The following is a 14,622-nucleotide window of genomic DNA, read 5'->3' as shown; positions in this document are numbered from 1 at the left end:
GCTTTACTGTGATGACTGAGGCATACAATGGTAGCTACAAGATTATAATAATTTAAATATTATTTTATATACTGAGCGGTCCATTGAAATCCGACCACATACTAATTCAATAATTAATGATGGTTGAGTGATTGAAATTAATTCATATATCTATATATGAAAGCATAAAAAATTATTTACCAGAAAAAACAAACTCTTTTTACTTACGTACAAGTCAAGAAAGTTGATCTTGAATGTGATCAAAGGATTTCCATTAAATCACTCCAAGCAGTTGTGTGTCTCCTGAACCACCGTCAACGCCGTCAATAAGGTCTGAAATGTTGGAGAGGAAGATGGTTAAGAAAATATGCCAGACCAATCCCCTCAAGTCCATGAGGACCATGCAAGAGAACTTGGGGTTTCACATCAGACTGTCCAGAATGTTATCAGAAAAGTTTTAGGAAAGAGAGTGAGGGTGAAAAGGCCACTTATGACACCAGCAATGAAAGAAACCCATCCCCTCCATCATAAGACTCTTTTGAATGAGTATTTTGAGTTCTTTAGAAGTCTTTTTCGACACTTTTGACCCTATTACAGCCCTAATACCAATTCTCATTCTCCCGAGTACACCTTTTTTGTACATGTCAAGGAGAAGGCCCCAAGTGTCCGTAATCTCAACGCTGAGCTCCTTAAAGCTATTGTCAGCCAGTACTGGAATTCCATAAAAGAGGACGACATCCTCAGCAGTTGCCAGGGCTTCCACTGCCACCTGGAATCCACCGTTGCGCCTATATTAATGATTTAAAGAGCTCAGGCACACATCTATTTATAGTATGTATTTTGTTGCAATTTTAATATCAATAAATAAATCATATCTTCTCTAAGTTCAAAATTCAAAGTGTTTATATTTTAATGTGCCACTCTATTATATACGTAACCTCATCAAAAACTGATTTGATTTTAAAAAATCACTTAGAGAATGAGATATTTTATAAAAAATTTTATCAAAAAAGGTAATATTTAATGTTTTTACAATTATACATAATAGCAAAATATATCATGTTGAGCCCCTTAAACTCATGTTTGTTTGTTTTTTAAATAAGGACTACTTTTTTTTTGTTTTATATTTATGTAAGTATTTAAAACATTTCAATGGATACTTACGCATACAAAAATGAATGAAATAGTAAAAAAATGAAATAATATTCAAATGGCAAAATTGATATAATTGTTCAATTGTTTATCATATAATTAAAAGACGTTTTATTTTCTTGTTTTTCTTTTTAGTCACTTCAATAACTGCGTTATTAAAAAGATATTCACTATCAGAGAGTTATTAATAGAATGCTTAAAAAAATTTATAGTTCATATATGAATATTATTTATGGGCTTTACCCATTATTTTTACCCCTTTGTAGGCTTACTTTTACTTTGGACAAACTAAAAAATCAATAACTAACATATAAATTAATTTATCCTTCGCAAAATTCTTATGTTTATTTTAATATGTGTGTATATTTTACATACTACATACCATCTAGTCTTGAAAAATACAGTTTATAGTAGGAACACCACCATATTTTTCACTATTTTTTCATTTGCGTATGGGTTTTTCATTTGCAAGACAAATCAAATCATTTTTTGTTTTCCCCACTACATGAATATACAAAATATATGGAAAAAAGTTCCTGTATATATCCTTAATCAGTTATATACTTATACTAGTGCAAACATGGTATCTTAAACAAAGCCAATTAAAATATTTTATTTATATTTAGTTTGATTATGTTACAATTCTAAACTAAAACAATCTGCCTTAAACTTATAAATATATAATAGGTAAATTTATATTGTAAATCCTCCTTGTTTACAAATTTTTTTGTTTGTCTATCCATTTAATGTTATAATAGTCGAACCTGCACCCCTTTACAGACTCTTGAAAATCCAACATATAAATGAATAAGGGGGAAAATAGGGAATATATAATGTAATTTTTTCAAATGGTTAAGCTTGTGATTTATATATTGCCTTTGTCATTGCTAATTTGCCATGTTCCTTCTTCAACCATAATGAAGATGCATACTAAGACTAACTCGCTGAATGTCCTTTAGTTTTCTGTTTTTACTAACAGATGTTTATCAGGTACGGCATGTATTGCAGCTAAGAGATTACCTTTAGGATGATGTTGCTCCTCCATGCTTTGGTTTTGTCAAACTTATTGTGGAAAGTGTCGTTTTTCATCCTTTTTCAGCCTATAAATGGAAATTGATTGAGTTCAAAACAAGATACAGAATCAATCAAACCCCTTTTTAATCATAAAAACACCTTTATATAAGTCTTATGAATCCTAATTTTAATTTGGTGATTGTTTTAAGGGTACAAAATTAATAGAACAAAAACTGTCCTGAATAACTATAAACCCAGATATTTCAGAATTCAGATGACTGACAGAAAAACTGAGATCAGTTTTGAAGTCTGCCCTAAAATCTAATTTCCTTTTTTGGCTTATATTCATATACAAAAAATGAATGTTCCCCTTTGTTATTTAAAATAATAACTTTTTCCTGTCTCAATATATTATATTCATATTAAATCTAATTTGATATTTACGGTTGCAAAATGTAGGGAGTAGGGAAAAAAAAGTTTTTATATAATTGTTTGTTTATCAATATATGTAATTAAAAATGTTTTGTTTTGTGGTTTCTTTTTCTTAGTTCATTGACCGGGTTATCATATGAATGGTCAATAACGGAAAAAATTGAATATGGAACATCCAAATAAACTCCAAATAATATGGTATTTGAATCTATTTGCAAAATGACTAATGCACGAACACATCGCCAGACAAAATAATCAATATATTTAATGATAATTCATACTACAATAATTAATAATTATAAAACTTATTTTACGACCATTTTAAAAGAGAAAAAGTTAAATAATTTGTCACAAATTGAAATAATTATTAATTCCCTTAATTCATAAAGAAGATTCTTTAAAGTTTTGCAAATTTGTGGAAAATAAAAAGAAAAATGAAAAAATGTTGATCCATTATTTGGCCATAGGGAGGAATTTTTTTGAAAAAAAAATCGAAAATAAGAAGGGTCGAAATGAAAGATAAATGAATGGGTAGAAACTCAAAAAGTGTCAAATTAAATCTCTTTTCAATGTAAAATCCAGGATTGTTGTATATTAAAATAAATTTCTTTTGAATGAGCATCTAAAATAATAAAGAAAAGTTTGTTTGTCTTTTTATTTTGAAGTTAGAAATCAGTACTTTTTTAACATGCCGGATGAATTATAACTAAAACACAATTAAATTTGTTTTTAACTTTTCATGAGTCGCTAGGATTGAATAGCAGAAGCACTATTGACTAGTGCAGTAGGGACTACACCAATTTCTTTCAATAATTCTCCTTCCATACACAACTGTTATTTCATCAAAGAGAACAAATGCTCCTTTGCCCTTGCTATATTTACAAACATCATCAGTACTTCCTTCATCTCTGTTCTCCCCTTTGTCTTTGCATATGTAATATATTGAAACTGTTGGTGGTTAAGTTATGTATAGTGGTTATTATCGTTCCCCTCATCACTTTCAAAAACATTCTTATTACATGTAGAATCAAATTCTCAAGTTTCAGTTCTCGTCATATGGGGCATAATATTTTAAATTATATGGTTTTAAATTTCGTAAATAATAAGAAGTTTATTTATAAGTCATAAGGCTATCCTTTCTGGTGAGATGTTAAATATTTAACCAAGGAATGTCAAAATTGAATAAAAATGAAAAAAAATATATAAAAATGATTAAAAATTGATAATGATCAAATTAAAGAATCACCAACTCATTTCTCCTTCAAGTTTAATATTATGGCAATAGACTTCACAAGATATTTGTTTTTTCCTAGAAGCCATAATTTTGTAATTGAACAAGACACTTGATTTGAGCTAGACTATTGAGTGATGCAGCCCCTAGTAACTAATTTAGAACTTCATATATATATATATAATACTAAGAAATTACTTATAACGACAGATAAACATAAATTAATTAATTAATATTGCATGTTGTTGGAAAAAATCATATTTTTATATTATGGTAAATTTATAAGCCTATCGCTGGGAACTGCTTTGTAGAAAAATTAACCTATTCTATAATAACCCTTTCAAACTTACAAAAAATCAGAATATATTTTTTGATAAATATAATTTTTTGTAGGTGTATAGGATCCGACTAACATTGTACTAATTTATTAAGAATTCTGAATAGGAAACCAATATCCTACTGGGTGTGAAGAAAGTTTTTTACCCATAAAAATTAAGTTTAATTATTATGATTTATTATTTTTGTAATTATTATATATTTTTATACTTTTATTCCACATCCTATTTGACAAAATGATTATGAATGATACTATTTCATACAATTTGTCATATAAAATAATATTTTTTACTATTTTATCCAATAAATAATTAAACAACTATACAAGTGATATTTTCAGAAGCAATTTCTATCATTTTGTAGGCACCAAGATACATCAATTACAAAAATAAAAATATTTTATTATCTTATTTTGGATCATGCACACATTTTGATCTAGTTTATTGTGTAATTATTGTAACGCCACCATTAATTTAAAAATAATTATTATTTGACTTATTTTCCATCACCAATATTTAATTCAACTGAATGTATTTATACATCATCAGCACAACAATGTATATTATCTAGTAGGAAACTATAATATACCATTTGATACATTGACAAAAAACTCCACACTTAGAGGAATACTAATATCCCAAATAATTCAAAAAAAGAATAACTTTTGATGTATATATTGGAACTAATATTTCTTTTTAAATATGTTTCAATATATACATATATATTTTGATTAACAAATCCATTCATTCAAAAATACAAAAAGTTTTAAAAATTCAAAGTTGTGTTTTTTTAATTGTGGAAAGAGCTTACAAAATATTCAAAAGGAATTTCGATTAGTTATTTTACAATATGAAATAATTATCTATCAGCTATCAAATAATAAAATAAACACATTTTGTTTAAAAATAAGAGCAATAAGCCATATTGAATTTAGGGGATACTGGATTTATGGAAGTGTGGACGTGGGATCTTTGTGTCTGCTGTCTTTTGTGTGATGCTGAAATCTTGTGGATTTATTAGTATCTTTTTTTCTCTATAGAGTATATACTGTCCACATCAATGTCTTTCTATTTTGGGCTTAAAAGATCAGAGGTAACTGTGAACTGGGAATAAAATTATTATATAAAATACAAATTTATATATATATTTGAACAGTGTATTTGGAAAAAATAATTATCTTGAATTGAATGTGTGTAGGTTCATGTCTCTATCGTTCCTAGAGAAGGAAATATAATTAATGTATATGGACTTCAAGGACAATTCTTAGGTCAAACAGAGTAAATTTAATACTATACTGGATGGATGCTTACCTTGAACTTCTGGATAAAAAAGGGATACCTTGAGCTGGGAATAAATCGGGGACAATTTGTTTTCACTCAAGACGGAGCTCTTTGTAATCGCCCCGACCTATGCCTTCCTGAAAAACTAATTACCGGTCTTTTGGGACCTCATCTTCAGATGCCAACCCACATAATTACTCTATCTAGGCGTGTCTGGACGAATGAGTGTCCAAGCTCTAGAGGCTTCCATCTAGTAGGAGTTGACTAAGCTTGAGTTTGACCACATAACAAAGGTATGTAAGGGATTTAAGCCTTGTTTTGAGGCACTTGTTAGTGATGAGGTCTTACATTTTGAAAAAAGTTGTGCCAAGTACTACTCAAATAATTGTTAAATAAACGTCCTCACATAACCTCTCGTTTAAATTTTACTCTTGAAAAATTAAAAATTATTAAATATGTTCGACTAAAGTTGATCATTTTAGTATTTGTTACATAGACTTAATCAGTGCATTTTACCAAATAAATGTAGAAGTGTGTACTGGCTGAAAAGGATAAAGTAAAGTTTTTATCTGCCTATCTATTGTCATCAGCTACTAACTCTCAGCAATGCCGGATACTACCTCTAGTATGTATTACTTTCAAGAAAATGTAATTCATTTGTATGTATAATATGGATCATGTCCCTTTTCATTCCTATGGCTAGCAACCAAAATCATTTTATTATCTTTTTCCCCTTAAGGTAATAATGAAAAATATAATGGTCTTGTATTTTTTATATAATAACACTATTATTTATTATTGACATATATAAAAAATTTGGTATTTAAAAAAAACAAAAAACACCACATCATCATAGTAAAATTTGACACATCCCTAGTGGTAAAATACTGTATTTAATGTTGGCTTTTATTTAACCCTCCATGAGTGAAAAACTAGGATGTTGTACACCCTGATATTTATAGAAATGCTTATTTTTCTTTTAAATATACATTTTATCGGCAATACATTGCAGTATGCTTCAGAGTTATTAGATAAGTTTGTATTAGGGGTGTACTGATACATCAGAATAGGCAGTGGAATCGGGAAGAATCCACCATGTTTGAATTATCGAAATATACTATCAAATAGTCCTTTTACTCCGTCGACGATTGTCTTGCAATCCCCAACGAGTTGTGATATTAGGAATGCAATTCTGTCAATAAAAAAATGTCAAGTTCTTATTCAGATTGTTTTAGAGCAAATGCAAAAACTAAGTTGATCTCCGGGAAAAAATACCCACCCAATACAAATAGCTTGAATACATTCATAGACTTTTGCAAAATATGGTTCCACTTTCGACTGTCCATCTCCTCACTATTTTTAAATAAGTAACTCCCAAATTCAACGAAAAGGACTTGCTCCTTCCGTGGATTAGAAACCGAGATATGCAGATATTTGTTATACAAACGTCTGCTTATCTGGATAAACTTATATCTGAATTAAATTTGATTGTCTTAAAAACCAATTTTAGCACCAGTGATAGTGTAAGATGGAGAAGAGACCAATCAACATCACGAATTGATTTAGCTCTTACGTCAAAATTCATCTATAAAAATATAAAGTATGTGTTTTATCAATCTGACCCATTATCCAATCACAAAATGATAGTGGTAAGTTTTGTACTCGAAACTTCTTCAATGCCCTGGAAACTACTCCCTTTGTGGTTGATAAATGATGAAAACTGCATAAATAAAATAGAAATTAACATCGCAAATGGGATTAATTCTTCATTTTCTTTAAAGTTACAATAGCTAAACACACAATATATACTACTGCTCGAAGCTGGATATATGAAAAAGGAATAGGGATGGGTGATTTTCGCATTAATGAGGAACGTACCTGGAAGATGGGTTCGCTTTTTCTGAGAAGTATAACTTCTGAGTTTTATAACTCCTAGATTGTGGAAATCGCCGAGTTTGAAGCGAATAAAAGAATAGAGAAATAGAAAAAATATAAAATGAAAATAATCCCCTTCGAAGGATTAAAAACCTTACAAACATAAATAATTACTCAGCCTAAGTAATAAAGAGAATAGAGTAGGGTGTGACGGATGGATTAGGGAATTAAATCTATCTTGTAATTGGATGCATAGGATTATTTTTTCGACTTCCCGAATGGCTGATGGAAGAAAATTCACAGCTCAATTTCAGATAGCCACAGGTATGGGTTTTTCTGCACTGCATGTAAAGATTAGGGTACATTATTCAACACTATTAGACACGCTTTTTCATGTCATCAGAAAATAAAGAAAGTACTCTTAAAGCTAGATCGATAGGGAATGCTTTAATAAATGTTAAGAGCTACCTATCAAACAAATAAAGCCATAAGAGAACCTGTGGTTGCAGGGATATTCGTGCTATGTCAACTTTGGTGACAAGATATAGTGTGTTCGAATTGAAGATCCCTAGGACGATTGTGGGTGCTTGGGGCTGGGCCTCGGATAGCATTAGACAAAATCATTCACAAAGCGCATCAAGATTTTTTCGGACTTTGCAGAAAAAACTAAAACTTTTAGAAAGAGCAAAACAAAAAGGAGCCAGTTGTTAGTTGAAAAGCAAATTGGCTCTTAAAATTATTTGTTTTTATTTTATTGATTTGAGATCCTAATGTAATTAGACTAAATAAATGATTATTTTATATTTTAAAGTCCTAATCTAGTGAAAAGAATTTAAGCTATAACGTTTAATCATGTTTTTGTAAATTCATCTTCACAAGAGAATTTTAGATAATTTAATTTTTATAAAATTTTTGCTGTTAAATGAAGTTTGAAAAATTAAAACACTGTTTAGGGTATATACGTATATTGAGCTATTTTTAATTGAGGTTTAATTAATTAAATAAAACATTTGAATAAAAGTCGTAGCATTGTTTTTTCCTTTTAAATTCTAGCATTTTTCTTTTCTTCAATGTGAGGACTCTGAGGAACAAAAATTTAATTGAAATGATGTGGTCAACTCTAAATATTTTTAATAAAATATATTTTATTTTTACGGTTTCTGTTTTTTTTCCCTCTTCACTAACCATGTTCTAAAAATGAATGTTATAATGAGAGTGGAAAAAAAAATGTATAATTGTATAAAAACTATTGATAGAATCAAACTTTTCCTTCATAAAATTCCTTCAACTTTTCACTTCCCCAATTGTTTTCTTTTTAGAGAGCGCTTTCATGTCTTTAAATAAGATAATTACTGGTTTTGTCTTTCCCAAAGCACATTTCCGTCTTTTGTGCCTCCCTTTATGTATGAATTGTTTGTTTGAAGTGCCTTCAATGCAATGAGCCTAAGCCCCAATGTCTTTTGTTTTTCTCATCTTCTAAGTTTTCTTTTTATTATGTTGTGTAAGTTGTCCAATAATATATGCACTATGTTTAAATTATGTTACTGTTGGTTAAGGGATGAATAAATGTGTATAGTGGGTTGGTGAACAAACTAGGATATTGCCGTGGCGGGTCATCTAAACAAATTAAGTGTCTTAATCGACAAACAAAGGGTTTCTAACTTAATAACCTATCCTCTAGTGATGACAAACCTTGTGGATTGTTTGCGCCTTGTGAACAATTTTTAAACCCCCCCATAGCATAGGTTTTGGTATAGTTTGTTCATTAATTTTATTCCGCGCTTGATGAGAGTGAGAAAAAAAAAGTACAATTTTATAAAAACTACTGACAGAAAAATTAATTGGAATCGGTTTCTTACCTCAAGCCCTTCTATATTAAATCAGCTTCTTTCAAGTCCTTGTAGATGGTGAAATTTAGTATCAAAAAAATAATTAAAACAGTCATGCAAAAACATTAACTAATAGTTGAATCACTATTATCACAATCTTGATGTTTTTTATTTTTATAAAATGTATTATTTTTTTAAAGAATGTAAATGTGTGTATAACATATTCAAATGAAAGTTATGAACACAAAATCTAAATCTCCAATTGGATTATCCAATTGCACGGATATATTAAATCACTTTGAACACTTTGCATAGATAAGGAAATCTGAATGCTCAATAATCAAAAACTATAATCAATACCGGATCCTGCAAAATTATTTACCGATTTTTGCTCAGAACATATCCCGGACAATAATGACATTTGAATGACTTGAGAAACAATTTATTCATACATTTTTAGAATAATAAAATAGTTTGTGCTCAAATTTAATCAATGTAGCCACCATTTGACTCAATGACACTGGTCAGGCGACGTCTGAAGCTGCCACAGACTTGCTGGATGTAATCGGCGTCCATAGAGGCCCAGGCCTTGTTGACAGCAGCCTTTAAGGCATTTAGGTTTTTGTGTTGTTTTTTGCAGGCCTTGGTCTCCACGTGCGCCTAGATAGGGAAGTTTAGTGGGTTCAGATCTGGGCTCTGAGGGGCCAGAAGTCATGGCCAAAAGTTCATGTTGTCCTTGAGCCCCTCCTGAGCTTTCCTGGAAGTGTGGGTGGGTGCTCCATCTTGGTGAAAAACCCAAGGAGAAATGCCAACTATGGATTTGATCCACGGAAGGACCTTGGACGCTAGAATCTTCACATAATCCTCCGCTGTTAATCTGAGGCAGTGGGGAGCCATACCGGCTTCATGGCCTTCCTGTTGGATCTCCAAACATTTCCAAAGCTCACAACACAGTCATTTTGCCTGTTGAAAACAGGATCGACCGTAAAAGTTTTCTCATCTGAAAAAATGATGATGCGTCCAGATGAGCTCTTGATATCCTTCAAGATTTTCTTGGCACGCTCAAGTCTGACTTCTCGCTGACGTTCAGTTAGCAGAGGGCGTTCAGTACGCCTCAGGGACTTTCCTCTAGCCCTTTTCAATGCCCTTGAAACAGTTGATGTCGACGATCCCATCTTTCTGGCCATGTCGGCAATGGACCTGTTGGGAGTCCTCTTGAACACTGGCTTTACTTGCCTTGTCGAGACAGTGGGCTTCCTGCCAGCCCCAGGGGAATGCTTGAGATCACCCCCAGCCTCCAAGCGCTTGGAAACGTTGTAAATTGTCTTCAACGAGGCTTCTTTGTTTCCTGATTGGACATGGTCTCACGTGTGGAAGTTGTTACGCTCTTACGCTCTCCCTATTTTTTTTTTTTTAAATGCTTTGGATTTTTTGAATCTACATATAATCGTCCACACTTTTCAGAATTCTTCTAAAGCATTAAATCTAATGATAGTAAATACTTTATTTATCTCGATAAGGCGTTGTTACAGATGTATCTTATAATTAGCTATTTTTATATAGGATAAGTTAGTTAAATTAATTGAGCCTTCTATAAATTTGTTCCTTTTTTCCATTTTATTTCTTGGATTAATCTTTTTATAACTTTGAGGACTGAAACATATAATGATAGCTACAGGATTATAATAATGTAAATATTATTTTATGCACTGGGTTATCCATTGTAATCCGAACACATACTAATTCAATAATTAATGATGGTTGAGTGATTGAAATTAATTCATATTTCAATATATGAGAGCATAAACAATTATTTACCAGAAAAAACAAACTCTTTTTACTTACATACAAGTCGAGAAAATTGATCTTGAATGTGATCAAAGGATTCCCATTAGAGCACTCCAAGCAGTTGTGTGTCTCCAGGACGTCATCGATAAAGTCTGAAATGTTGGAGAGGAAAAAGGTTAAGAAAAGATCCCAGGCCAATCCCCTCAAGTACATGAGACCCATGCAAAAGAACTTCGGGTTTCACATCAGACTGTCCAGAATGATATTCGAAAAGTGATAGGAAAGATAGTGCGGGTGGAAAGGCCACTTATCACACCAGCAATGAAAGAAACCCATCTCCTCCGTCGTAAGACTCTTTTGAATGAGTCTTTTGAGCTCTTTCTTAACACTTTTTACCCCACTACAGACCTAATACTACCTCTCTCGACTACAGCTTTTAGGTGCATGTCAAGGAAAATGCATCCAGTGTCTGTAATCTCAATACTAAAGTCCTCAATGCTTCTGTCAGCCATAACAAAGGACGATATTCTCTGCAGGTGCCAGGCCTTCCACTGCCGTTTGGGAAGCCATCATTGTCACCAAGGGTGTCTACATTAATGACTTGGAGGGCTAAGATACATATCTATTAATAATATTTATTTTGTTGAAAATTTATTGATCGTAAATAAATAATATCTTAGTTCAAAATTCAAAGTCTTCAGATTTTAATGGCCCACTCTGTAATATACACAATCTGCCACATAAAGTTATTAATATTTTCTAGAAATTTTTATCAAAAAGGTAAAATTTAATGTTGAATCCAATAATCATAACAAAATATATCACGTTGGCCTTTTCATTTATTTTTGAGCTCAACGCTTTAAAAACCCCGGGAAGCTTATTCCTTTAAATGATTTAAAATTCATTGAAGTATGTATATCTTATTTTATAATTTGATTGATGTGATTTTTTTTCTCCCTTTATTCATTTCAAGAACCGATTGTTTCTTAAAAATGTACATGCCGTTAAATACAGTGTCAATCGATGTCAGTAGTTATGTACGAGATCCCGTGAGAAGTAATGTCAAGTCATCTGCATATACCAGGTATGCGCCTATGAAATGATACTTTTTTTTTAAAATTTGAACGTATATTGTGAAAAAATGGTTACAAATTTAATTTACAAAGTATGCACCTTCGCTAGCCACACATATCCCCCATATATTAGGCAATTTATGGATGCCTTTCAAAAAAAAAAATATTTATCTTTGGCTGCAAGCCAGCCATCGATCCATTTTTTGGCTTCAGCGTGAGAATCGAAGCGTAAATAATGGATTACGTGGCCCATCCATGCAAACAAATGATAATCAGTGAGTTCGGTGAATAAGCTGCATAAACTAGAAGTTCCCAGCTGTACGATTCAACAAGCTGGCCGGTGGCTATAGAGGGATGCGGTGATGCATTGTCATCAAGGAAAATTACCTTGTGTTGCCTGGCTTCATATTTTGGGAGTTTTTCCGTATAGCATGGTTCAAATAAGCCAATTGTTGTTCGCAGCGATCACCATTAACGGTTGGGTCATCATTTTTATTGAGAAATGCTTGAAATTCGGCGTCCTCAAACTTTTGCACTGGCTGTCCGCGTGCTCTTTTTTATTTCTCTCATCACGTTTCAAACCACCTGAAGCACTGTGTTCTGATTAGAGTATGCCCACCATAAACTTCCCCAAGTATTTGATGGTCTTGAGAAGTGTTTTTCTTCAATTGTTTAGAGAAAATCAATGATGTCCGCACATCGTTGATTGTAGGCACAAAATTAGACATTTTTACCAGCAAAAAAAGTGTGTTGTTGAATGAAACTAGACAAACAATGAAGTAAATATTGCTGACACCTGTCGAAATAAGCATTAAGATTTTTGGACCGGTTTATCATTTCTAGCAAGTGACACCTAGGGACCAAAGGCCAAAAGTCTCATTTCATAGGTCTTAAATAGTTGCTGTATTTTCAGATGTCCTAATTCTGTTTCCATAACTTTCTTGAACTTTGAAGATGTCAGGGCCATTTATGCCACTAAAAAGAGTGTCGGCCTAAGAGGACTTCCCAGCAGGCAGCCTCCTTCCACTTTGAAAGCTTCCTCCCTTTCCCAGGATCCAAATAGCAAGTCGTGTTTCTTAAAACTGAATATAGTATTACAACAAGTCTTACCGGAAATGCGTATTTGAAGAGTTGAGTAAATATGTATTCGACAAAAATTGAGTCTAAGACTCTGTGGAAATCAATAAGGAGAGTTGTCTATAAAAACAATTTTTGGGAAAGAATATCTCTTAGTTTGTTTTTATACAGTCACAGTTTGAGCTTGAACACAGAAAGATCCATCAAATATTAGTATTCCACCATCAAGAACTCTCAAGGAGCGTTCCACTTCAAGTATAAAAATCCACATGATCCGAATTATCAATAAAATTGATTTGATGTATAATTCAAAGAAAAGTAATCGCAAAAGATATTTTGGTAATGCCTTGTTCTTTTTCTTGATCGATAAAGCCTATTAAAGTATTCCCTGTAAGTGATTCTTCTACAGATGGATTAAAGCCCAAATACTATAGGATCCGCTAACTTTTTGTAATTTTGCCAGCATCAATATTTGCAAAAATCCAAACATTACTGAAAATCGAATAAATGAATATATCTTATTATTACAATATCTCTTAGGATAAATAATTTTGTCAAAAATAAAATTGAGGCGTTGAATTAATCCACCATATGAATATGCATTTTTGATTTTACTGAAATAGAAGGTTTATTTAATATCATTGAAATGATGAATTGTTATTAAGACCCTCCAAATTAACAGCTCGACAAATCTGCGTTAGGAATGATTAATACAATCTTTTTTGAATAAATTAAATGAAGCAACTCCCCCAATCGTGTGTACATCCAAAACATTGATTCGAGAAATAAGTAAAAACGTTTTGGACCACTCAATGGGGGATGAGAGCCAAATTTGTTTGTTGAGTCCTTGCGTATTAATGACATCCAAATCAGGAACGGATACTGTGAGTACGTTGTTGGAATATGTTAGGTCGTACTGTCCACTCTGTGACTCCAAAATGTCTTGGAAGTTATCTGTAAATGACTCAAGAGTTTCATCACTATGTTTATCATAAATATAATCTGGAAAGTTAGAACTATAGCATATACAAGTAGAATATTCTTGAAAGATTCATTTTCTAATTTGATTGTTACTTTCGTTATTCTTGATCACGTCAATCACATATTATTTTGTAATTTGTAAATAATTAAGGAGAGGTTAATGTTCATGTTTATTTTTGAATAGTTATATATCGACAAACATATCTTCCGGCCAATAAGGTAAATATTTAACATTTTGCCTATTATTTTTTAACATGTCTTATGTCGAAAAAAATAAATATAATTTTCAGAGGCGTCCACAGGGGGTGGAGAATAAAGGGACTGTAGTTTCCACGTAATATTTTTTTTGCCGTCATTATTATATGAAATTATGCAAGGGCTTCCACAGGATAAAAAAAAAAAATTTTTTGAGGGGAGTCAACTTTTCAGAACAAAAATATTCAGGAGGATATCACATATCATTAGTTTTGGATACATCTAAAAATACTAAAAAGACTCAAGTCAGATCTTAATAAAATTTGTCAGTTCCTGATTGGTCTTTTATGGAAATGATGAAATAACGTAATTACTATTTA

This window comes from Lepeophtheirus salmonis, chromosome 8, assembly GCF_016086655.4.
Source record: "Lepeophtheirus salmonis chromosome 8, UVic_Lsal_1.4, whole genome shotgun sequence".
Classification (NCBI taxonomy): Eukaryota; Metazoa; Arthropoda; class Copepoda; order Siphonostomatoida; family Caligidae; genus Lepeophtheirus; species Lepeophtheirus salmonis.
The sequence above is the reverse complement of the archived record's forward strand: the minus strand, read 5'-3'. Positions refer to the sequence as shown.